The sequence below is a fragment of the Apus apus genome, chromosome 4 (genome assembly GCF_020740795.1).
Source record: "Apus apus isolate bApuApu2 chromosome 4, bApuApu2.pri.cur, whole genome shotgun sequence".
Classification (NCBI taxonomy): domain Eukaryota; kingdom Metazoa; phylum Chordata; class Aves; order Apodiformes; family Apodidae; genus Apus; species Apus apus.
In genome coordinates this window covers 99,966,507-99,990,958 of record NC_067285.1, presented here as the reverse complement: position 1 = coordinate 99,990,958, position 24,452 = coordinate 99,966,507, and the positions used below count along the sequence as shown (strand labels likewise).

Genomic DNA, 24,452 nt, shown 5'->3' with positions numbered 1-24,452 from the left:
AGCTGCAACATGCCAATCCAATCTCTCCTCACAAGAAGTCAGGCACCTTTACTGGAAGGGTTTGCTGATCTTACATGACATTTGTCATTTTGTCATTTAACTGTAGAATTCTAGGGAAAACAGGAGTATCCAGTTGTATTATTTTTGCTCTATGGCTTAGGTCACATTGATGCTCTCTTCACAGCTCAGTCTCTTTTTTTTTTTTTTTTTTTCCCTTTCTTTTCTTCCCCCCCCCCCTCACCTTAACAAAAGAGGAAAGTGAGACAAGTGATTTCTTATCCCAGATCTCTGTGGCTGCCTCTGGGTGCCCCATGCTTCCACAGGGACCTTGTTGATGCTGTTGCAAAACAAGCATCAAACAGCCCACAAAGCTCTAATGTAAGAGATAATAATCTTCAACAGCTAATTATCAAATTACTCAGCTACTTTTTAAAAAGAGTTTAAATAAGGGCCAAATAAGCTCTAGCTGCCTTTACAGATATTCCTGATTACCCACCAAGTTTTTCTATGAAAACAAGCTCTACCAGAGCAGTGAAATGGCTGAAATTCTGTCATTCCATTTGCCAAAGCAAAACTACCCTTTCACCTCCAGCACTAGGGAACATTTGGTTTTCACAGAGCACACACAAAAAGCCATGTCCTGCTGATTTGGTTTACTAACTGTGGAACTTGAAATGTTCCTTTTGAGCTGTCAGAACAGCTGATCTTGTAATTCACTTCAAGATGCAAATGATCTGCACCAAAAAAAAAAAAAAATGCCCGCTTTGTTTTTTACCTAAGCAATCTCAATAGGCCAGTGCACTAAACAAGTGAAGAAATCTGACTGATCTGCAGCTGGAGAATATGTCTTGTTCCCATTCTATTTTACTGCACATTTGAAAAGACAGGTCTGCTGCTATTGGAACCAGATTTTTGTAATGTGTTTATACAAAATGTGTAGCAAATGGGAGCTTCTGCCTGCACACATGATGGACATCAGCTTGTCAACATCTTCGCTTAGAAACTAAGGCAGAATTGTTTGCACCCAGGTATCAGCCTTTCTCTGGCAGCATACTTGCTTTTATGTACCCAGGTTAAAACTCTGAAGAAACCTTTAATGTGACAAATAGGAGGAGTTATTACCCTACTTTGAAAAGACTCCTCGAGCCTTTTTACTTCTGACTAATCTTATATCTTTACCAGAGAGAACTGGCAGTGGGCATGGACAATAACCTCAGCTACAAATCTTTACTAAGTAGCACAGAGCTGAAGCCTGACAAATCAAGATAGTAAGCACTCCAACAGGGTCAGCAGCAGGACAGTTGCTAGAAGCATCATCTAAAGCATCAGCAATGGCACCATGATCCTACCTATCTAGTCAATTCACTGTGTGAGTGATGCTAAAGGCTTTTCAGAAGCATAGGTACATTAGGCTGGAATTAAAACACTGTCCTGGTGGTTTGAGTCCTCCCTGGAGGTGTTGCCATTACAGTCGGAGGAATGGTATTTTTAAAGAGAAGTAATGGAATAAGGCTGAAGGTATACATCCACACTGAGACTGGAGGTGCCTTCTTCCTTGGAAACAGCCCATTACACCTGCTCAGGGTAAAACACCAGGAGTAGGTGATCATTGTTGTTCAATATTATTCAATTATTCAATATTATTCAATGTCAGTCTTTATTTTCTTCATCTGTGCTGTACACTGGACCAGCAGACTGCTTTGAGAGCTAGGGAGAAAGAGAGAAGTTAAAATCTCAAAGCCAAATTGCTGCAATAAAAGCTGTTGGAAAACACAGTACGGGAAGATCTCAGAAACTAGTTAACTAGCACTATGTGATCAACCCAATATATGGACTTCGCTATGAGAGGTTAAGGAATAATCATCTGCCCAATAGCTAGTGCATGTTTGCACTTTGAACTTCAGTCATGAGGTCCTCCTGTTTCTGTCCATTTTTTCAGCTGCTCCTGTGCAATTAGCAGCACATCAGAGACTGTCAGAAAAGATCAGCCTGAGCTGCAAACCACCCAGCTCTGTAGCTTTCAACTCCATTGAGTTATTAGTTTTAGTTGTTTTGTTTAATTTGGTACAATTGTCTTCTGCCAGAGATACAGCCCAAAGTGTAACTTTTCCCTTTAAACACTTTAAATGCTGTGTACAGACTTACCTAGCTGCTTGCCTGCATTTTTTTTGCTGCTTAGAAGGAGATGCTTAGCTCTATCAGTTTATGGTGGCAGAGAGGAAAAGGCACAGTGCCAAAATATTTCAAATCAGATCACCATCATGAGCTCTGCTATCTCAGAAGGGGAAAAAAAATATAATCTTGCCTGCAGGTGAGCAAAATTCAATGCTGCCAAGAAAAATGCAAGCAAACCTGCTTTTACCTCTAAGAAAAGTGTCTCCAGCTGCTGCATTATGGTACCAAACAAGTTCCACATGTCAGAAGGGGAATGCAGTGTGGTGCTGAAAAAAAGAAATGGCAGGCACCATCTGCATTCTTATAAATTCTGCAGTTGCCTGGAGAGTTGCTGCCATTGAAAGAAGCAAGATTACTTCTCTGCTATTAATAAGGAAACTTGACAAGACTGAAAGGGGTTTGAAGGAACTGTTATTAGAGAAGTTTACATTCCATGGAATCTCCCAGCAAAGCGAATGCAGCACATGAAACAAGTAGGAACTCACCACCCTGTCACTGTTTGCCAAAATTTTTCAGTAAATAGAACCTGATTCTTGAAGAGGAAAGGACTGGGGCAGTAGCAGATCTGCATCTTTTTAAAGCACTTTTGGCTTCACTTATGAAGAATTCAGAGCAGCTCTATCGGTGTGTAGGGGGATCAAATGTACACTGGACAAGCCTGTATGAAGCAGCCTTGAAATCTGTATCATGAAATCAGGACAGATTTGGTATACAGCTTTCCTGTCAACACATATAAGAAGATCTTCCAAGGCAAGGACCACCTGTTTGTGTCCACACTCCTCCAGCTGATGAGAAGTGGTGTGAAATGAAAGGAGGATTAAAGGGAGCGGTAAGGAAATCTGCAGCAACCCCAAGATGAAGCATTTTGCATTGGTAGATAGTTTGCTTGTGGATGTGAGAGAAGGGAAGGGAGTTGTGTCATGTTCCATGAACTCTGGGGTTTTCATCTGCTTGGGCTGCCTGCCTGCCTGCCTGTTGCTGTCTTGTGTGTCACGGAAGTGAATGAACTTCTGCTGAGTGGCGTGGAGGTGAATATGCCAAGCAGCTCATTAGCGTAATGCTGCTGCATTGCTCATTGTTAAGATGTCAGTTCCCAGTCTGAGCCTGGAGGGTATGCAAAGGGCAGGTAAATAGTTAATGAATATGGTTCTGTGAACTGGGTGGCTGAATCTCTGCTGAACTTTTAAATCTTTTATAGCTGTGATATTTCAGAGTCCTAAAAATGAATCAGAACATCTGACAGGTATGCCATGAAGTTCCATATACACGCTGTGCCAAGATTTAGCACTGAGAATTTACCTTATGATATGCTGACAAAGGGAAAATGGTTTGTGCAGAGGTCTGTGGGCTGTTTTGCTCCTAAAAGAAACTGGTAAAATTGAGATTTTTACTTTTCTTTTTTCACACAGAAAAATTCCATTGAAATACATGTAGTGGTTTCCCAGTACTACCACAAGCAAAAGGTTACTTCATCAATAAAATAAAGTTGGCTCCTGAAGACTTAATATATACATTGCTGAGGAGGTGGTGCTCAAGGTCAATATTGAAATACAGTCAGGGGTGTCCCAAATGTTAAACTAATCCTCTGTACTTCCATTACCCAGTTCATCTCAAAGCTCTTTCCTCTCTAAAAAAAAAAAAAGAGAGAACAGTTACTCAATCTGAATTATAGCTACAATTGCAATGAAGCCCCTTTGTGGCATCTATTTACCATCCTGCAGTAAAACTGCATGATTTGCTGACTAGAAAAATCACATATTTCCTGGAAAAAGAAGCAGCATGTTTTCCAAGGAATTTCTCATTTTTCCAGAGCCAAGGAAAAATGAGAAAGTAATGTTTCATTTTGATATAAAACAGCACTGCTGCTTAGATTTCTGCTTTTAGGTTTGCAGATTCCCAAGGCTGTGTAGGAATCAGCTACTGACATGTCCTGTGTTTTCGGGACTGTCACACACTGTCCCTTTTCCCAAATCTACACACAGATGTTCTAGGCTTTGCTGTTCCTGTACTGAACCTTGCCCAACAGCCAGCTGCTGACACCGCTATGTTACCAAAGCAGCGTGAACCATGAAGGTTTTCAAGATCTGGCTGGATGAAGCCCTGAGCAACCCAGTCCAACTTCACAGCTGACCCTGCTCTGAGAGAAGGCTGGACTAGAGACCTCCTGAGTTTCCTTCCAGGTGGAGTTACCCTGTGATCCTGCCTAGCTGCTGGGGTGAGCAGCATCTGATGCTGGAGCATAAGCAAGGTATGAGGAAAGATGAATGAAGGGTAACTCGTACAGGAAGGATTTGCTTTCAAAAGGATTTTGGGGTACAGGAAGAAAAATTGTCAGAATTTGCTACTCCAGCTGTTAACCTTTAAAATTTCCTCAGGGAAAATTTTTTTCTACTTAATTCCTCTCCAGAATACTAGCACATACAGAAGAGGAACTGAAGGCAAATATGCAGATGCATTGTGCTGAGGCAGGGTGGGGCTTGTTTGCCACACTCATGTCATGAATGTGTTCTTGTGATGTGGTATTGAGAACTCTTGAATCTCACTTAGACATCTTCAGCTACACCCCAAGCCCTGTTGCTGCAGTATGAGCCCCTGTTTCTTTCACTGGACATAGACATTCTGTCTCTGAGGCAAACTTTTCTGTTCAAGTCCGTATTCATAATAAGTATCCATAAGAAAAAATAAAAATAAAAAAAGGTAAAAAAAAGACATTCACAACAAAAATCTGGCAGAGAGAAAATAAATATTTCTGTCCCTTCCTTCATTTGAGAAAAGTACACAGAGAAGCAATTAAAAAAGGCTTAAATTAAATTGGTTTTCCAGATGAACAATGGTTTGGATAGCAGTGATTGTGTATATAATATTTATCCCTTGGGTTAATGGTACTTTTTTCCAGTTCTTCTTAATCCTATTACGAAGTCAATAAATGTTTCTTTTTACCCAACACGGTTCAGAAAAAGGAAAAAGAAGAAAAGAGAGGAGAGGAGAGGAGAGGAGAGGAGAGGAGAGGAGAGGAGAGGAGAGGAGAGGAGAGGAGAGGAGAGGAGAGGAGAGGAGAGGAGAGGAGAGGAGAGGAGAGGAGAGGAGAGGAGAGGGAGACACTAAATTTAGAACTTGAGTTTGAGAAAGCTGCTATATCTGGAAAATCTCTGCATTAAAATTACTCATCTGATCTTGAACTTCCTATGTCAATGGTACCTCAGTAGTTCATCCCAAAAAGTGTCAGAGTCTGTGTGATGTGTTATGCCTCACTGAGGGACTCTTGGCACAAAGCACCTAACAGCACGTAGCTAAAACTACTCATACATGGAGCTGCTACATCTCTTAGATGTTGGTTTCCTATATACTGTATTGGATTATAAAATGTTTGCAACCTTCTAAAAATTTCCAGCTCCTCATATTTCAGCTACTGGTCTTTAAAATTTGCCAGGACAAACACCCTGTGGTCATTAGGTACCTTCTTTTGACTATACATATAATTTTTTTGTATATATATACACATACATATGTATGCATGATCTTGTTGATCGTATATATATATATATGTAAATGTATATAGCTGTTCTTTTCAAAGCTACTTAGTAACACGCTAATAATTTTGTAAATTATTGTCAAGTCCATTTATAGCCATGATCGCAGCACATAATCCACCCAAAATACAACTCAATAGATTGGACAGAAAAAAAAAAATGATCTCTTTTAGCTTAAAGATTTTTATGTTTTCAGTGGTTCCCATTGTATTTCGTTCATATAGAAAATATCTACCCAAAACAGCACAGTCAACTATTTGCACATTTTTTTTAAGAATACCTCTGTTAAAATGCCATCAGAACACAATCTGGTTTTGTTACACCCATTGACAAATAACAAAGCTTTTTTTTGTTCCTTGAACTCTGCTTATCAGCTAAACCACAAGTGGAAAGCACAGCAAATGCTTTAGAACAATACCATCAGATACAGAAACTTTATGATTGTTCTTGCCCAACCAGCTCTTTATGAAAACTGCAGGTTGCAAAAGATTAAAATTCTGCCTTGACTGGGTTAATTTTTTAATAAAGAGGGGGAAAAGAAATAGGGAGCCTTGGGAGGATCAGAAGAACAGATTAGCTGTCTACAGAAACACTAGTTATGTATCATTAACTCCACTGAAGCTATTCATAGTTAAAGCTGAAAAATGCCCAAGTTGACATTCCTTCCTCCCATGCTGTCAAGGGGGAGGCCAGACACAAGATTTTCCACTTCATCTCCCAGTTTCCTTTTATATACAGGCTCTCAGCAAACTGCTCATGTTGCCACAACAGAGACCTTGAACCTTCAAAGCTATCTACAGAGACAGGCCCTTATCCCCAATCAATATGGCTCAGCAAAGAGGCACAGGCTGCCCACACATATCTCTTTGTAGGACTGAGACTTATGTTTGCAGTGACTGGATTTACCTTTCATAAAAGGGCAGAATGTCACTGAAAATAGGTGTCTGCAAGGTGAGCTAAAAAAGTTTAATTTTCATAGAACAATGAGAATGGGGAGATGCTTTCTTTGGAGAGCCAGTTATCACTGTCACAGGGAAAAGTTAGCCGTACATCCAGCCCTGAATCCTTTTCTGTGTCAGGCAGTACAACCCAGCTAATGGCAGAGGAGGTGATTTTTCTCCAGAAGAAAGAGTTCTGCATTAGGGCCAGTCTGAACACCAGCATGCATGACCTGAAGGAGAAAAAGCTACATCACTTCATTTTTCAAATAATTCTAAGTATTGATGAAGGACAAGGATATTGTGAACTTCAGAGCATGATTAGAGAGCAACAAAACAGAAATTTGCTTGAAAACATGCCATCTATGAGAAGAATCACTCATCCTGTGTGCAGTGACAAGGAGGAGTGGAAAACCTGAGATGTGCAACCCTGATGGAAAGTAACATACAAAGGTGGAAGTTAGGCACAACTTAGATGCTTTAAAAATGCTTAAGAGCGAAGAGGTTTGGCTCGAATGCTTCCATGAACTTTTTCCTCAAATATTTTATAATGTGTTTTTTTTAAATGAGGAGCTTTAGCAGAGCCCATGTGTGTCTCCACTGGCCAGTGGAACAGAGGCAGCTTCTTGCAGAAGTAAAGGCAAGATTGTCATTTTAGTTCAGTGCTGCCTCCAATCTCTACCATGCAGTCCAGCTAATTTATTTATTTATTTTTAGATGCCAGTCTCTGCCCAACGCATACTGATGCACAATGGCTTTTTTAGAAGATCAAATTGTCACTTTTAGAAACGAGGAACCGAGGAGTTAATGCTGTTCCCGTGACATTTTTCTTTAAAGTCATTCAGTTGCCAAGGGTGGGCCTATATTTTATATTCAAGGAAGATGTAAACTCGCTCTGGTCAGGGTGCTGATAGAAGGACTACCTCACATAGAGGACTTGCCTGTATTAAATATGCATAGGCTGACTAAACAAGATACACAGGGAATATTTAAGTCTTTTAATAACTGGAGGGTAAGGACAAAGAAGAGGACGGAACATAGGTGCATATTAATTGCAAAACCAAAGTGAAACAATATGATAAAACATCTTTGACATTTGCATGCTTGTGACATGATGTTAATACTAGACCTAAAGATAGTCATCAGGGAAATATTCTGCAGAGACTAAGAAATGCTACTTTTGAAAGTCCTCAGAACTATAACATATTCCTCTCAATTTCTTTTTTCATATTTGTATTTGTGAAGCCAAAATAAGATTCAGAGACCCCTACCAAAATTCAGTTGTTCAGATGTGATTTATAAAACGTCAACAATTCGGAATATACCCTAATGGGTAGCAAGCCAGAGTATGCCTCTGCAGCAGCATTTGTATTGGGGAAAAATATGGGATCAGTATCCACCTGGTAAGAATTAAATAGAAATCAAATATGTTCATGTTGCCTACTCAGCAAGGCCACTCTTTGTGTTTTGCTTCATGAAAAAACACCCAGTTTTGTTGATAATCACTGCAGCACTGTTTATCCAGACAACAGGGAAGATGTTTAAAGCTGAAAGGATGAGAACAAAAGCCCTAAAAAGGACCAGAGACAGCAAACAAATACTTCTGCTCAGCTCCTGGGGACACAAGAGTCTCTGTGTGTGACACATACGGAGTGTGACAGACTCTCTGCCAAGGTACTATTTCTGTTCTCATTAACTGGGAAGTAAATTCAGATTTTGTCCATTCTCTATGTCAGAGGACCTTGTTCAACCTAAACAAGGTAGAGGCAGGTCTATCACCTCTTGTGCCTTTAGGAAGAGCATAAACAAAATTATTGAACGTATACCTTTCAAAGTCCCCTTCATGTTTTCCTCATGGGGATGGAAAAGGCTGCCCTCTGCACACATACATGAAATAACCAGGGAACTATTCACCAGGCACACTGGCTGCTGGGATCCTGCCAACAAGAAAGGGCCAACCCATCTCTTGTGTCCAGTACTGGATCCTTGAGCCTAGGCTCACTCAGTGTGTCATTTGCAGCACCACACAGGCTGGGATGTCAGCCTTCAAAGCCAGGCACTAACAGGCCACTAATTCACTGAGGACACATAAACATTCTTACACATTTTTTTTTGTATGGTGGGGAGACACATCTCTTTGATAACTCTTTGATAAAGAGACATATCTCTTTGATAATTGCAGTCATGGGCATAAAAATACATCCTCGGCATCCAAGCAGAAGCAGTAATGGTGTGAGACAGCTAAACTCCCTTGCTAAGCCAGACCAAGTAGGAATACTATCCATGTTAATTTAATTTTAGGCATCACAGACTTGAGATTTTCTCATCTTTTGTTTCTATCTTCATTATAATCAGCCACAAACAACCTCCAGTAATCCTGGTTACACATTACTACAAAGTTTTCTTTGCTGACTTTCATGTTGGCCATTCTCAGCATGCTGTATGTTAAAGCTTTTTTGAAACAGGCATTGAGCTCATCCTAGAGTATAAGATTTGCTATTTTTATCTTAAAGGAGAAACACAGACAATCTCCTTCAAAGTAGAGATCAATCGTCTTTAAAGAAATTCTGTATTGGATTGCTCCCTCTTTTAACTTTGTTTCCCTTTGAAACAAGAGAATAATATCTTAATTTGGATGTTATTTCAGTTATTGTCTCACATTAAAACCACAACTCAGTAACTATGGAAGAAGTCAGGTGAGAAGAGCCTTTCAGAGCTAACAAAAAAAAAAACCAAATAATCAAACAAAAAAGTTAGTTGTGTTCTCCCTGGCGAAGGGAAGCAAAAGAAATTTCTGGAGGCAAAAGAAAAAAGCATCTTCTTACTGTAGATCTCCTGCCTTTCTTACAGAAGCAACTATAACCCTCTAGCAGTGCTTATTCCAAAGTCCCAAACACCTTCTGAGGGCATCACTCATGATCTGTGTTCTGCTGTCTCCCCAGATGCCTTCCTCATCTGGTGACGCAAGTTTCACTCCTCTGACTGAAGTCGTGGGGAGTTTCATTTGAGTAACGGTGGAGTAGGTCATGGGAGCTGAGGGCTCCTACAGACAAAGAAGGCTATAGTAGAACCACATGTGAGACAATGCAAGTTACTCTGGCACTACCTAGCCCCAAAAATACCAGAATAAAATTAGCTTATGCAGAATGCAGAATCTCTCCATCAGTACCTGCGCAACCAGTGCTTCTCATTTCAAGCTCATTACTCAACCACAACTTTATCTCAGGATTCTGGGGTTTTTTTTAAAACCAATATGTTTTCTACAACCACTGTCTTCTTGCATGATTCATCAGACATTAGAGGAGTTTGTCCAGCATTTTTGAGGTTTTCCTAAACATCCCCTTCTATATGCCTGCAGTCTCTTTAGGAAGAGGGCTAGAGAACATTCTTTCATGTTGTGAAGATGTATCTATCAGGATGGTCAAAGCAAATCCTTCTATTTCTAATGCCTGTATTTTGCTTGGCTAAATATTGGCATTACGGCTGCCATTTCTCAGTGTTTTTAGCCAGTGAGCTCTCCATGACATGCAGAGATTAAAACCCTGAATCCCACAGCTCTTTCATAGCCCAGGAAACAGGCTGATGGGAGCTAGTCACATAAGCTGGCAGAAAACAGGGTGGGTTTTTTCCTGAGATTTTTTCCATCATTAACTACATATTAAAGTGCCCAGAATTGAGATGTAAACATGCAGTAGGGGTCCAGAATTAATCTTCTATATATGCCATATGGAAGATTTGTAAAATTTATAGAAATAAGTCTTCTCATGTTAAACTGAACCAGGTGGGAGTTGAAATGACTATGCTCTGCCTATGATTCAGTCTTGTCACAGTAAAAAACATAGCCAGCAAGCTATCACTGCTGTATGTCAGGGCAGATCTTCCTTGAATGCCAGATAGGGGCTTTGCACAGAATCTGTCTGCAGAACAAGCACAACCAGCCCTGGAGCAATCCCTGCAGACACAGAGCTTCTGCAAACAAGGGGCTGCCGAGGGTGAATCCATGCTGTGTCCCTGGCCTCAGCCCAGTTTGCAGCCCTTCCTCTTCTCCACTAGAGCAGCCACAAGGCTGCAGGAGATTGCCTTTGGACACACCAGCTTCTCAAGAATGGCTGCCCACCTGCTTGCCACTGACTTGCTGGGCTGCTGCTTGGCTGGACCCAGGGATCTGCTTCCCCTGCAGCAGTCCTTGCCATTTGTAGCAGCTCTGCAGTCTCCCCCACCAACCTCTTTGTCCCGATGTTCTTGAAGCCAATTTCATTATGCAACTTTCCAAAGCTCTTGGGCAATCTGCTTTCATTCACCCGCTTTCCTTTCCTTATCAGTATTTATACTCTTAACTCCAGTACCTCATTCTTTACACATGGCATGTCCCTCTTTCTAATGCTTGATTACTTTTTGCACTCACTTATTCAGAGTGACCTTTTTCACTCCTAGTGTATTTATCGCTAGATGGCTCTCATAACCCTTGGGCATATTGTCATTTATCTTTCAACCCATTCAATTCCCTCCCTTTACAATTCATCTCTGCTTAGTATCCCTTTTTGTTCTTCCAAATATTATGCTGCTGAAAGCAAAGCATTTTAAATGCTAAAAAAAATATAAAAAATTAATTGTTGCCTAGCTGCTTCGCCACTATTATGTTTCCAGTGTTTGCATTTCCTTAGAGGAAGAACAGCCAGATGCTTGCAATATGAATTACTTAAATGTTAGATTGAGAAAAACAGCAGCAAGCCACAAAAAATGGGGGATTCTGCAGCAGAGGGGCTGGGAGGACAGCATGGATGCTGTCTTTGCCATCCAGCTGCCAGTGCAATAGATGGCACAGAAATATCAAATAGCATCAGGCCATGAAAGATTCACCTGTCATATCTTCCCCAGGAGAAAACTAAGGCAAGAATGGATTCATTCTAGAGAGAGTCTAAACACAACTTCTGGATCTTAATAACCTGTGACATTTTTGAAGCAAAACTTGACAAAGTGGTGCAATCCTTAAATCCAGTCCTCATTTCTCCTCTCATACATTATGAAGGAAATTAGCCACACCCTAAATTGGAAACCATATTGATCAGTTCTTCAATGCAGCTTGTTCTATTTATATCTTGCTCAATTTGCTGCTAACAAGCTGCTTTTAACACTTCATGAAAAGTGGACTAGACATTTTGTCATGATGGGCAAGCATTTTTTGCACCATAAACAGAGCCCCAGAACCACACTTCTCAGAAGTTTCAGTGCCTTAAGTATTTTTCTGGCCTTGACAGACAACGTATTTTAACCCCAGCTGCAAAAGCTGACTGCAGGATGGACTCCAAGAGCTGGCAGTCCACTCCCTTGGACAATGAGTCAGTCAAATAAGCCTCTTTGCTCTGTACAGAAAGGTAAAATGAAATCCTCTTTTCTTCCTACTTTAAGATAAAACACAACCTGAACAGTTACTAAGGATTTTCCTGCTCCACCAAGATGGTAAATATAAAATGGAAGCTGTGACGGGGAGTAAAGTATCAACCAGCTGTGTTGACTGAGCTGTGGTGCAGTAACCCACCCATTGCACAGAAAATGCACTTTCAGCACCAGTAAATGGCACAGTCTCAAAATATCCATCACCCTGAATGTAGTGTTACATATTTACTTAAGGAAAACTGATCTCTGAAAGAAAGTTTTAAGACACACAGTAAAACAGATATACTTGCAGAGTGACTGATATCCACCATCAGGATTTTAGTCTACTGGGGTAAAAATGTAAGGGTCGATGGAGGACATAACCACATTTCAACGTTTGGGCAGGTCAAAAAATGGTTCTGCAATTTCCTACCTAGAAAAAAACAGTTCCACTTAAGTCTACAAGGCAAATTGTTGCCAGCAAACATTGTTACTGAGCAGCCAAGGCAATCCACACCTCCTACCACTCTGCGGGTCTCCCTTTCCATTTCAAGAGGTGAAGAGCAGACTTCACCTACTCCCAGCCATGGTAGAATAACTTGCCACTTCTTCCTTCCTGGAGGCAATATTTGGGAGGCTTTCTATGCTTAAATTAAGCAACATGTGTCAGTGTAAACCTCCTGTGTTCTTTTCTTTCTGCTTCTGCTGGGCTGGTGTTACCTGAGCTTTATGAAACATTGATTCCTGCATTTACCTCTCCAGCACCATGTGCAGCTCTCAGGGCTATGGTTTCAGGCTGCCTGCAGACTCAGGCATACACCAGCTTGTAATTACATTAATCTTGTCAAATTTTCCCTTGCAACTATAGCTGATAGAAACCTGTATTTTATTATGAATGTGATTTTAAATAGTGATCTGAGCCAGGGCTTTAAGCAAGGGCATGTAGTACCTGTGGTTTAACCAGCAGAGACAGGTATGTGGCATGCAGGCAGCACCAAGTCCCATGGCTGCCAGTCTCATTTTCCTGCTTTTACCCTAGCAAACAAGTTTCACTATAACTGGACAGCAGCTAGGAGGAATTCACACAACATTTTCCCTAATGCACAATGAACAATAACGTGCTACAGACTTCGTTGGACTGCAACTTTCAATGAAGTGTTTCAGCAGTGCTATAAATATATATTTTTTGTGAACCGTTTTTCATTTCTCATGAAATGACCATCTTACCCTTTCCATATATTTGGGTTAGATGAGAAGTGTTAAAGTCCTGTGCTGTATTTTAATGTTGAAAATAATACAGTGCAAGCAAAGTACCAGTGTAAAAGAATGAAATATTAATATAACATTTGAAAACTGTGGTTCAATCAGTGCTGCACGCATCCACTGAGTTCTATGCAAAGAATGTCATCCCTGAATGAACTTGTTTCTTTCTCTGGGCATGTCTTGACTTATTTTTTTGAGACAGAAATTGTACCCCATCAACATCCATTGCTTTTGGCCATGGTATAATGATGATGAAGGTTATCTTAACAGAGGACATTTCATGCTTTTCCTTCTTCTTATTGGTGGTTCCTTTGCTCTGGACTTTTCATAAACCTTCTTGCTCTCTTCAGCCAGGATTTTTCCTTTATTCAGCTATTGCTCTATTTCTAGGGAGAAAAATAATTGTGTAATAGAAAAAAAAAAACCAAGAAAGACCATTTAGAAATGGTTCTTCAAAGTCAAAAGAGAGGACTAAATTCTAGAGCCTGTGTGAGTGACCCTGTTTTGGCTGCAGCCAGAACTAACTATTGCTCTGTGGACTCAGGAACAGCTGGTTAGCTCACAGCCCTTTTGGTCACCAAGTCTTTGATTTCAGTACCTAAGTGAAGATGCAGGAGCCAAGTCCAAAGTTACCAGTTCCTATGGCTCAGAGTGACAGCCTCACACTTGTCTTCCCAAGCCCTAACATGGACTTTGATATGAGAGACATTTCCTTCTGCTGCTTCCAGTGACATTTTTTTGCTTTCACACAACTGTATGTCTAAGCCCACACTCATAACAACCTGAAACTGGACCGGAAGAAGCTCAAGGAAAAAGATTTGTAATGGTGGAGGAAGCAAACTACAGAGGATCCATCTTTGTATCCAAAACACCTACCAAATATACCGTATTTCTTTGCCTTAGGGGCAAAAACCTGTATGGATTGTGGTAGGTGCATGGGTAGAAGGACAGTGGCAAAGCAGTGGTTAAACCAGGATTTCAAGCAATTAAATGTTCAACATTTGGAGGAAATTTGTATGTGTTTTAAAAGTAAACTTATTTAGAAATTTCCAGACTATTTTTTATAGATTGGATAACTTAGAAAATACCGTTTCCTCTCTAGGATTCTTCCCATAGGTAATTGATAAATATTTATAACCCAAACTCCCTTTTAATGAGGATTTTTGCCTGAGAATAACAATTAAGAGTCTTTGTCAAAATCCCAGGTTGAGAAGAACTGTCACTCAAATGTTACTGTTTTTGAGCATGTGTAAAATATTGCTTTCCAAGATCCAACAAAAAAAATCTTTGTTGGCAAGTTATTTGAAACAACACCTAAGTAAATGTGAAGGGGCTTGGCATAACAGCATACCAATGAGGTGTAACTGGCAATCAGCTGTGACTTGTTTAACAAATTAACAATATGTTTCTCTAATAGGAAATTTGTTGCTCCAGATTCAGCATTGAAGATTTGCAGCTACTTGAAAAAATCTACAGAGACTTTCAATATAATTAAGGCTAAATTTACTTTGAAATTCATGACGGCCATATAAAAGCAAACGATATTGTACATCAGGAAAAATCACACTTCCATGAAATTCTTTAAGCCTTCTGTTAAGGATAATTAATTTGCACCTAAAAATAAATGAGAATTCATCAAACTATCAGTAACAGCTGTACTAATTCTGAAGATTTTTGTGTTAATAAAACAGATGTCTTAACCTTATTCTTATTTGATTTGTAGAAATTTCTAAAGACAAGAGAAAGAGGAATTTGAGACTATACAGATAATCTCAATTCATTCCATGCTAAGCTACTGATCTGTTTCTCTTTGCTAATTCCATGAAATACTCTGGAATTTATCAACTTGCTGTAGTGGCCACTTCTGAAAAAAACTGCTCTAATAATAGATTTCTATGCTTATTATACTCAGCTAATTATACAGATGCCTGTCTCTCTATTCAAGCAGCTGAGATGTGGTGGCCTCTGTGTCAACAGATTACTTGCCTCCATAGCCCGCATCTGCTTCAAAATATCCTAAAGCTGCAGAAATATTTAACAAAGAACTATACACTGGAAGAGCTTTTCATAGGGTCTTGTTATTTTACAAGTCCTTAAAATGGCTTTTGTTCTTACTACTGCTGTTGTTTTATCTTCAAATATCTGTATCCTATATGGTGTCGAAAGATACTTACATGCACCTCCTCCCTTTTTAGCAAAGATGTACATTATATGGTATACATCTAAACACACTTAATGAAAACATGACAAGTGCTCATAAAATGCATCTTCAAATGACCATCTTCAAACTTTAATTTGCAAACCTAGCTGTGTTAAATTTAAACTTTTTCCTCAGCAAAGCTATTGATCTAAATTAATGTTGATGTCTCAGGAAAAGCCACATCAGTTTCAGCCAGTGCTTTAGGTTTTTTATAGATAGGCAATAAATCTTACAAAAATTCTTTGAAAAATCTACATTATGGAGAAAATTAGCAATCAAGAGAAACTGAAAGGAAACGTCACTTTGTGGAACACTATCAGGATGGACCTCCTGAGGATGAGAGGTTTTCTGATGAAGGACTCTAAATGCATCTGGTACAGAATGGAAAGTTTCATGAATACATTTCTGTAATAACTTTAATTTTGTTAGTCTTTACGTGGAAAATCACAAACTAGTAAAGGAATTCAGCCCCTCCTCTGAACTGAGATTTTTTCCCAGACGACTTGTACTTCTAAATCTCCTAAGCAACAAGCCAGCTACAGCTTTCCTTGAGAGATTATTCTCACCCTAAATTTATGTATTGATTACAGTCTTAAAGATTTTTTATGAGGTGTGTCCTAAATGCTCATTTCCCTTACTGAACAGGAACTCTCCTGTTTTTTCCTTTCATCCCTTTTTGGTACCTGCAGATTCCTGCCCTGCTCAGCATGTTGATTCCTTCTGCCTTTCCCATAACATCTCTTCTCAGTGCTCTTTAAATCCTTTCAGCTCTTCAGTATCACAACAGGGACCAGGATCACCTCATTTACCTTAGGGTAGCTAAAGCTATAGTGATTAGCTAAAATAAGACCCCTGCATTAAAGGTAAAAATTATATGAGTTAATCCCAGCACAGGTGATGAGAATGTATCACAACATCAGCATAGTAGCCTGCTTTCCCCTTTTAGTAAGATTTACCACAGTATGTTTAGTTTATGTTGAAGAATATTTATGTCACAGTGCACTTAATAATAGCCTGGTTTTATATGGATGCTTGTTTTACAGAGGAGAGTGAAAGATAATATAATTACCTCATTGGCCCAGAATCAAACATTTGCAGGGAAGAAAAAAAAAAGTTAAAAAAAAGTAGGAATAGTGGCCAATTTTTAGCTTTTCAACAAAAACAGAGAAATTAATGCTTATCAGACACCTCACTAAGAGTCATAAGAGTTTTCTCTTAAACTCAACCAAGGTTGAAGGGTTCCCATTACTCAGGATACCATATGAATATAATATATCATACATAGGAAATCATATATCATAAAATGCATGCAACATAATGCACATTTTACTTTCTTTTAAGTCAGCTTTCTTCGATTTCAGATTTTACATTTTTTCAAAGCTAATTTTTAAAGACAAATTCCATGACGGTGAAAGTAACATGGACTGAAATCAAAACATATCTATCTATTATAGAAAGACATCATAAAGCCAAAGACAGTTTACCATGTTCTCCTGTGTCTGATTTCAGCAAGGAGTGTTAAAAGTTTATAGGGACATAGCATAGCAGAAAACCTACCAGAAATAAATAAAAAGGTAATATTAAGTTACACCTCTATTCTTATTGACTATTATTATATTTAATACACACACACACAGAGCAAATCTCAAAACATCTGAAATATTTTTAAAATAAAAGTTGTCCCTTGGATTAAATAAACAAAAACCACAAACAAACAAGTCCTTAAATGTAAATTATATTGAATATCCTGAGCAAAGCCAGCCAATGCAGGTTCTTTCAGTATGGAAAAGACAAAGGCTTATTCTAACCCAAAGAACATTTATCAGAGTCAAAATAATAAGTTATTAAATCCTACTGCTCCTGCTATGTGAAGGCTATCTTCTAATTACATTATTCTACTGGTGCTATTAACTTTGATGAACTTAAGACCAAGTTTGGCTTTCAAGTATATCCAAGTAACTCAAATAACATCTCTGTAAGCTCTATACATGTAAGACAAGATTTTAGCCCTATCACTGATTTCTTACCATATTGCCATATATCTGGCTTGAAAACTCACTCACAGAGGTTGGACAAGTTCATCCACTGCCTATATATAGAGAGATGAAGACACACACATAGACTTGTAGAGAAATACGTTTCTTGTAACTCCTAAGAGTTCATCAGACTCACACAAATAACATTTTTCTGGAGCTCTTGGACTGAAGAGGTCAAAATCCAGAAGATGCTGAGTGTCCTGCTTGTGCTCTTCAATGATGTCCTAGAGGTGACATTCTTCATCAGCAAGAACTAGGCACCTCTCTCTGCTCACCAAAGCAGATGTGAGATGGTGATTCTCAGTTAATAATGAACACTGGCTGAAAAAAAAAAAAAAAAAAAAAAAAAAAAAAAAAAAAAGGAAAAAACCTCAGTGATACATTTTTAAATTCCTTATAATAATACTTATCTGCTCAGGTATGTAGTTTTTTGAGCCTTGATCCCCAGAGACTTGATCTGACATGGTGCCATGTAGCTCCAGACTCATGTCTTCTTGGCAGGTATGGACTGACAAGGTTTTGTGTAATATCTGCATCTTCATATGTCCTTGAAAAGCTGGAAATATAACTTGATGCTTTCATCTTAAGATAATTTTTATAGATTTACAGTAAAAATTTGATTTAATCTAAGTATCATTACGCACCATGATTTTTAAGCATAATGCCATATAAACAATGAGATACAAATGCTATAAATACTCAGGGATTAAGATGTGTAAGTCTTCGTGTGAAATAACTCACATCTACATGTGAAAACACATATACTTCATGTATATGTATGTATATAATTCAATCACAATTTAATAATTAGTTTTATTTAAAAAAACAACAAACAAAAAAACCCAAACACAACAAACAGGTTTAATAAGAAGTTTCATGCTCTCTAGTCTCCCTTTATAGTTCCTCTCTATGTATTTGTGTGAATAGAAGATTAAAACACAGCCACTGTAGTTACTCTGGAGGTTTCATTATGCAAACCAAAAATCTAAAATAAAGTATTTTGTAAAACATGCTTGAGGTCATCCCCAAGTAGGCAGTGTTGAGACTAAAATGCCAGATTAATACTCAGGCCAGACAGATCACTTCTGAAAAGCTGTCCAAGATTGCTGATGTCACATTATTAATCAGTCTTTATACATTTCAGATGAAAAAGGGTTCTTCCCAGAAATAGTATTCCATAGGAACAAGTCAACAGGATCATGAATGCCTCATGAAACCCTAAATACATTAACAGATTGTATGACCCTGCAAAATTTGAACTACTTAGCAACAGAAGAGGGAATTGTTTATTTGAGGATAACATCTGCCCATTAATCACTGCAATTCTCTTTATTACAACTTTGATATTGGTTGTTTTTTTGCTCTTTTCAGCCCATAAGACTTCCACTGCTCTAATTTTAAAAACAAAACAAAACAAAACCAAAACAATTTGCCATGGAAAAGACCGAGGAGCCTGAAAACTGAACTGACCATTTCTGTCTTCAGCACAAAGTGTGTCAACTGAGAAATGCAGAGCATGCTGGTTGAAGGCAAGATACTAGTAATGAGCCAAATGAATCCCTGGTGTGACTTCACTCACTTCATTAGAGTTATCCCCAGGATAAATTTGTCCCAGGCTTCTGAAGACTCTAAAAGTTTTGAGCTGAAGAAAATACCAGTATATGGAAAATGTCAGTCCTTCCTTAAATGCTTAAACTGGATTTTTAAACCAGCGAATCCCAAATTATGTTTGCAGCTTGTTTTTGATACTGTCTCTTGAATCACTTTTACAGTTCCAGAAAGTGTTGCATGATCCAGCATTAATAAGCAATGAGCTATGCAGTCCTGTCAAAACAAGCTCATTAGTAAGTTAGCTGCTGGGTTTTAGCAACCACTATCTAAACTTCTGCAATATAAACAGGGGCACCTACAGGGAGGTCCCACAAGGATGTCTGTACTTTAAAGGATTTAAGGAGTTGAATTTAAATATATAAGTAGGACCCAGCATCAATTTTCAGCAGCACAAGTACAAAATAATTCTCCAAAAGTCTCACAAAAGCTTTATTGCAATGATTAGGTAGCAAGTATCTCCTCACGGGATTAAAAAAATGTCCTGTAATATAAACCAAAAGTGATGCTTCCTGATACATTGTTAAGCTTAGACAACCTGACTCTAGTTTTTCAGGACTGTAAACAAAGTAAGACACTTTGATGTTCTGATGATTAGATGGTAATTAGAGGGCCACACAAGTTCGTAATATATATGAAGAGCATAATGCATTAAAAGTCCCTGTTTATGAATAGCTCACTGATCGTTTCTCCAGTGACTCAACCAAGCTTGTCCATGAAAATTAAAGGGTACCATGCCTATTTTTTCTTTGAAAGACTGCAAAGATGAAGCAGGACTACCTTGGGCAAACACTCCTGAGTCCTACCAGACACTTCAGGTCACATAGAGAACTGCTAGAAATTACTAAAACATTTGAGTCTAAAGAAATATTTTCCATGGCAGAAGTTCTGAAGATATTTAGTTGTCTTTGTAAATATATGTATATATGCATATTTTAAAAATCCCTTTATTCTTGATGAAAGTTGTGAAATTTTATTTATTTATCAGTTTCAGAATTTCAGAGGCTGTAGTTATCTCGCTCAGAGGCAGCATCCATGCTCTGAAGACACCTTTCCACTGTCTGCATTTGAGGGTAGAGTCACAACCATTTCTAGATCACCAGAGAACAGTAATAACCTGGGTGGCTTTTAAAGCTGCCTGCTTGGCCAGCAGGTAGGTGAGCATTTTTCTTGCCTGCAGACTCTGCCTCCCCAGTGCAGCCTTTGCCACCTGAAAGCTGCAGTGCCAGTGCTCCACCCATAACCCATCTGGAAGACAGAGCTCTGTCACAACCTCACCCTCACTTGTGGTATTTTTGCTCTGTGGGCAGACGTGGCTTTTCTGTCTTGTGAAGCTCCAATTAGATGTTATCTGCCTGCCATGGAAATTGCCTCTCTCCATGAAAGAAACTCTGCTTCAGCCTTGTTACATCCTTTACATATGTTAGAATGCAATGTTTTTCATATACGGACACCCTACATATCTGTCTGCAATTAGTACACATTGGTGTCTGTAAAGAATAGATTCCGGTTCATTATCTTTGTCCTGGGCCCTTTTCCATACCATGCTTCTGCAAAAGCAGGTCCACAGGAGGACCACTGGGGCAAGAAGAACAGGTCAAAATCAGCACCAGCAGAGATCAGACTCTGGCCTTATATCTAAACAGATACTATAGATAAATGTTTACTGCCTGTGACAGCTGTAGAAAAAGGAGCTGGGGCCTCTAATTTTCACTGAAGTCCTTGGGCTCAGAAGTAGCAATATTCACTTTAAAAGCAGAAATTAAAAGCACCCTTTTGAGAAAGACAGCGACTATTAATATTACTTTCTAAATGCAGTCCTGGCTGTAATACTGTGATGCTAGTAGGTTTTATCCAACATCCAAACGGTGTAAATGTAGACATATTTTTTCAATGGCTAGGAATATAAAACCTTGTATTTTGTTCTACTATGTAAACTTTCCCATTCAGGTGACAGGCAATTTATTGCAGCACTTCGATGGATTGTAATGGCTGTAGTAACTGTGCCGTTAAGTGCTGTTTTTAAAAAGCAGAACTGGCAAAATATTTAATGAAGCATTTGGCTTTCTGTGCGGTGAGATGAGAGCACCCTGTTGTATGCCAAATCAATCTGATTTTGCACAATATATCCATTCAAGCAGCAATTCTGGAGGCTGGAGAGCCAGGGGAGCTGAGAGACTAGATTTTCTAGGCTGCAGAGAAAATACTATTTCCAGATGTAATTTCCGAATACTAAGAAGTGCCGTTTACTCCAGGAGACTTGGATTTGCAGCATGATTTGGAAAAATTCTTTGGAAGCTCTTCAATTTTTGCTCAAAGTTGGCAAAAATTTTCTTCAACGTTACTGCTGCTACTATGGGTTTAAAATTTTAACACCAATATTTAACACTGTTAATTCCCTAGAGAATGTATATACTGCAATCATACTCTACAAGGTGAGAGACAGAGTGGGTCACAGCTGAGAATGAGCAGCTAGTTCCACATTTCATGTGAAAGAGTCATGTAAAGATATATATTTTTTCTCTCTTTTCTTTTGGAGGTAGGAGTGGCTTGTTGCTGTTTAATGTTTCTTTTTGGCCAATTTCCACTCCATGTTCAATTTCAAGGCAATTCAACTCCATGAATTTGAATAGTACAGAACTTGAGAGGGGCAATCCTTCATCCAGTGTCATTAAGGAAAATTTTACAATCATCACTTCATCCAGACACCAAAAATCGTCCATATATTTCTCCCATAAATAGCTGTAACAAAAAGTAGAGCGTCATTAAATTCTTAACACATACCATTCTATTTCAGTAAGAGCTGATCCTGGTGGGTCCTGGATCCCAGATTTGTCTTGGATTTCTGGCCCAGAAATTAGCTCAGAGCAGCTTTTCTTCAAGTTTCTTTGCATCAGACTGCACTGTACACTGTAGATGTGCCTGGAAAACACTTGCAGAGTTCACAAAACTTGCTCTGCTGAGTGGAAAAGCAGTGAGAAAACAGTTGAGCTCTGACATTGCCATATTCTCATTCTGAGAAAGGAGTATTAAAGTATTGGTTGTGGAGGCACCACTGTTGTCACCTGCAATGTTACCAGTGCTTTTATCACCCTCAGAAGTCTCTATTTGGCCAAAAAGTTATTAAATTATGTCATGGGATTGATGTTTTTTAGATAGTGTCTCAATCCCTCTGTAGTGCTGGAGATTTTTTGCCAATACCAACACACAAACTGGAAACATTCAGGGACTGAAGCTTAAGAAAAACGAACCTCCAAAGCTTGAACTCAAAAATTAGCCTCTGCTGCCAATGGAGCAAGCAACACTATGTCCTCTGGCAGGGGAGTACTGAGAAGGCCAGGCAGAGGACAACATAGTGACCTAGATGAATTAGTATGGAAATTTAGAAGCTCTTTCTAGACCACCATGGAAAGGTTGACATGACTCAACAGCAGGCACCAAGGCAGCAGTGAGGCGAGTGAGCAGTGTAACTGTGCTGCAGGCACAAATGCCAGGGGAAGCAGTGCATTTGGCCCCAGACAATATCCAGACAGCTGCCTTCCTGCAAGCAGAACTGACTCGTAGGTATGCTGCTATCAGCAGACTATGCTGCTAACTCAGTGCATTTTTTTTCTTAAGAATATCGGGACAATTCTAAAAAGTGGCAAAAACTGTTAGAGACCACTCAGAATAGAAGTTATATGATCACTCTCCAAGGAATTTTTGAGCCAGACAACAGTTGCAATGAGTATTAATTAATTATGCCTTTCAGCTTCAGAGCATCACAGGAATATGAACTGGGACAAGAAAGCTTCTTAGAGATTACAGAGTCACTCTGCAGCAGCAGCAGCGTCACAAGCAAGAGGGACCCTGAATTTTGGTTAGAGTGTGACTGGGGCTACTGCAGCAGCAAAGCTGAGCTAACTCCCAGGCCCCTTTAAGCAAACAAATAAAGCAAAACAAGATTTGCTTAGTGCTGCTACCTCTTGCTCTTTCACATCTTCTAGGATCCTTTTTTGTTGGGGGTGGTTTTCTTTTAATTGGAAAATAGCTGGTATTTTTCATAGTCTCATAAACTTTTAAATAACCCCTGAGCTTAATAAAGTCTTTTCTTCTGCTCCATGTTCATAGCACCTGCATTTAATCAAACCAAAGTCTCTTTTTTTCCATCTTTTGCATGGCTCTCCTGCATGTGTTCGAAAGGGCTTGTGGTATCCTTCCTTTGACTCACTCCTTTACAACTGTTCTTTGCAGATACCATAAGTGCAATGGTTGTCACCCAAGATAAGAATATTTCTGGATCTAAAATCTCAAAACGGAGCCATTGAAGACATAACCATTCCAAGAAGAAAGATGAATCATCTGGAAAATAGAAAATAAAATAAAAATAACCTGCAATAATTAAACTTTAACTTTCTTGGAAAAAGACATGAATTTAAAATTAAATCAAACATTGTTTGCTTTTGAATTCAACCAGCTAACTATACTTTTGAAAAGGTTTAAGGTTCTTCCGTGTTCCAAAAAGTGATTCTCCTTAGACTTCTCAGAAATGTTCCTTACAGGAGTAATGTACAGAAATAGGTCAAAACTTCATTATTAGTTCAGCAGGTTATGTTGATTTTGACCATATTGTGGAGCATCACAGACATGTCAGTCCAGAGGGGATATGTCCCATATGGAAAAGTAACATAATTGCAATGAGAACCATAAGTTAGTGAGCAAGAGCTCTCTGAGAAAAATGGGGTTTGATCTTCTTCTCAATTGTTTTGCAAAAAGTTTTTAATGAATTATGTTGCACATTGAAGGAGATACCAAAAGTACAGAAGCACGAGATTCAGGGGAGAATTCATTCCCTCTTCCCAGTACAATTTTAGCAGGAAGGTTAGACACAGCACAATAAATCTACAAGTGGGTATCAATAAAAGATGCTGCTGCAAATGAAGCAAATTATTATTCCTTAAAGAAGGAAGATCAAAAAGAAGTAAAATGGCAGTAATTTAAAGCACTGTAAGAATCAAATTGTTGTCTAAAAACTTGAATAGAGCTGAAAACTTGGAATTCAATGCAAAAGAAAACAAAATGGTGGCTAATTATTTTCTGCTAGAACCACTGAATCAAATGGCTTAGGTATAACTGGAGTAAACATCCCAATCCAGAGTGAGGAAGTAAATCACCTGAAGGGTACAGAAGTATTTCAGAAAATTAACTTGGAAACACTTGTGTATCTGTGTGGAATCTGACTTGGTCTCTGCTCTCCAGACAGGATGTTACACAAGCTACTGGGGGCTATGGGCAAGCAGCACTATTTTCTTTTGTAAAATACAGACCATTCTCCACATACATTCAG

At 38.9% G+C, this 24,452-nt stretch overlaps 1 long non-coding RNA gene across 1 annotated transcript; it reads right to left on the bottom strand.

Moving 5' to 3' along the window:
• Window positions 1–17,596: 17,596 nt before the first annotated feature.
• LOC127384292 (uncharacterized) lies at window positions 17,597–23,341 on the bottom strand. Its single transcript, XR_007889404.1, has 3 exons — window positions 23,089–23,341; window positions 21,911–22,048; window positions 17,597–17,839 (listed from the first exon to the last, which is right to left on the bottom strand). It is a non-coding gene; the product is annotated as an uncharacterized LOC127384292 (long non-coding RNA).
• Between the last annotated feature and the right edge of the window lie 1,111 nt (window positions 23,342–24,452).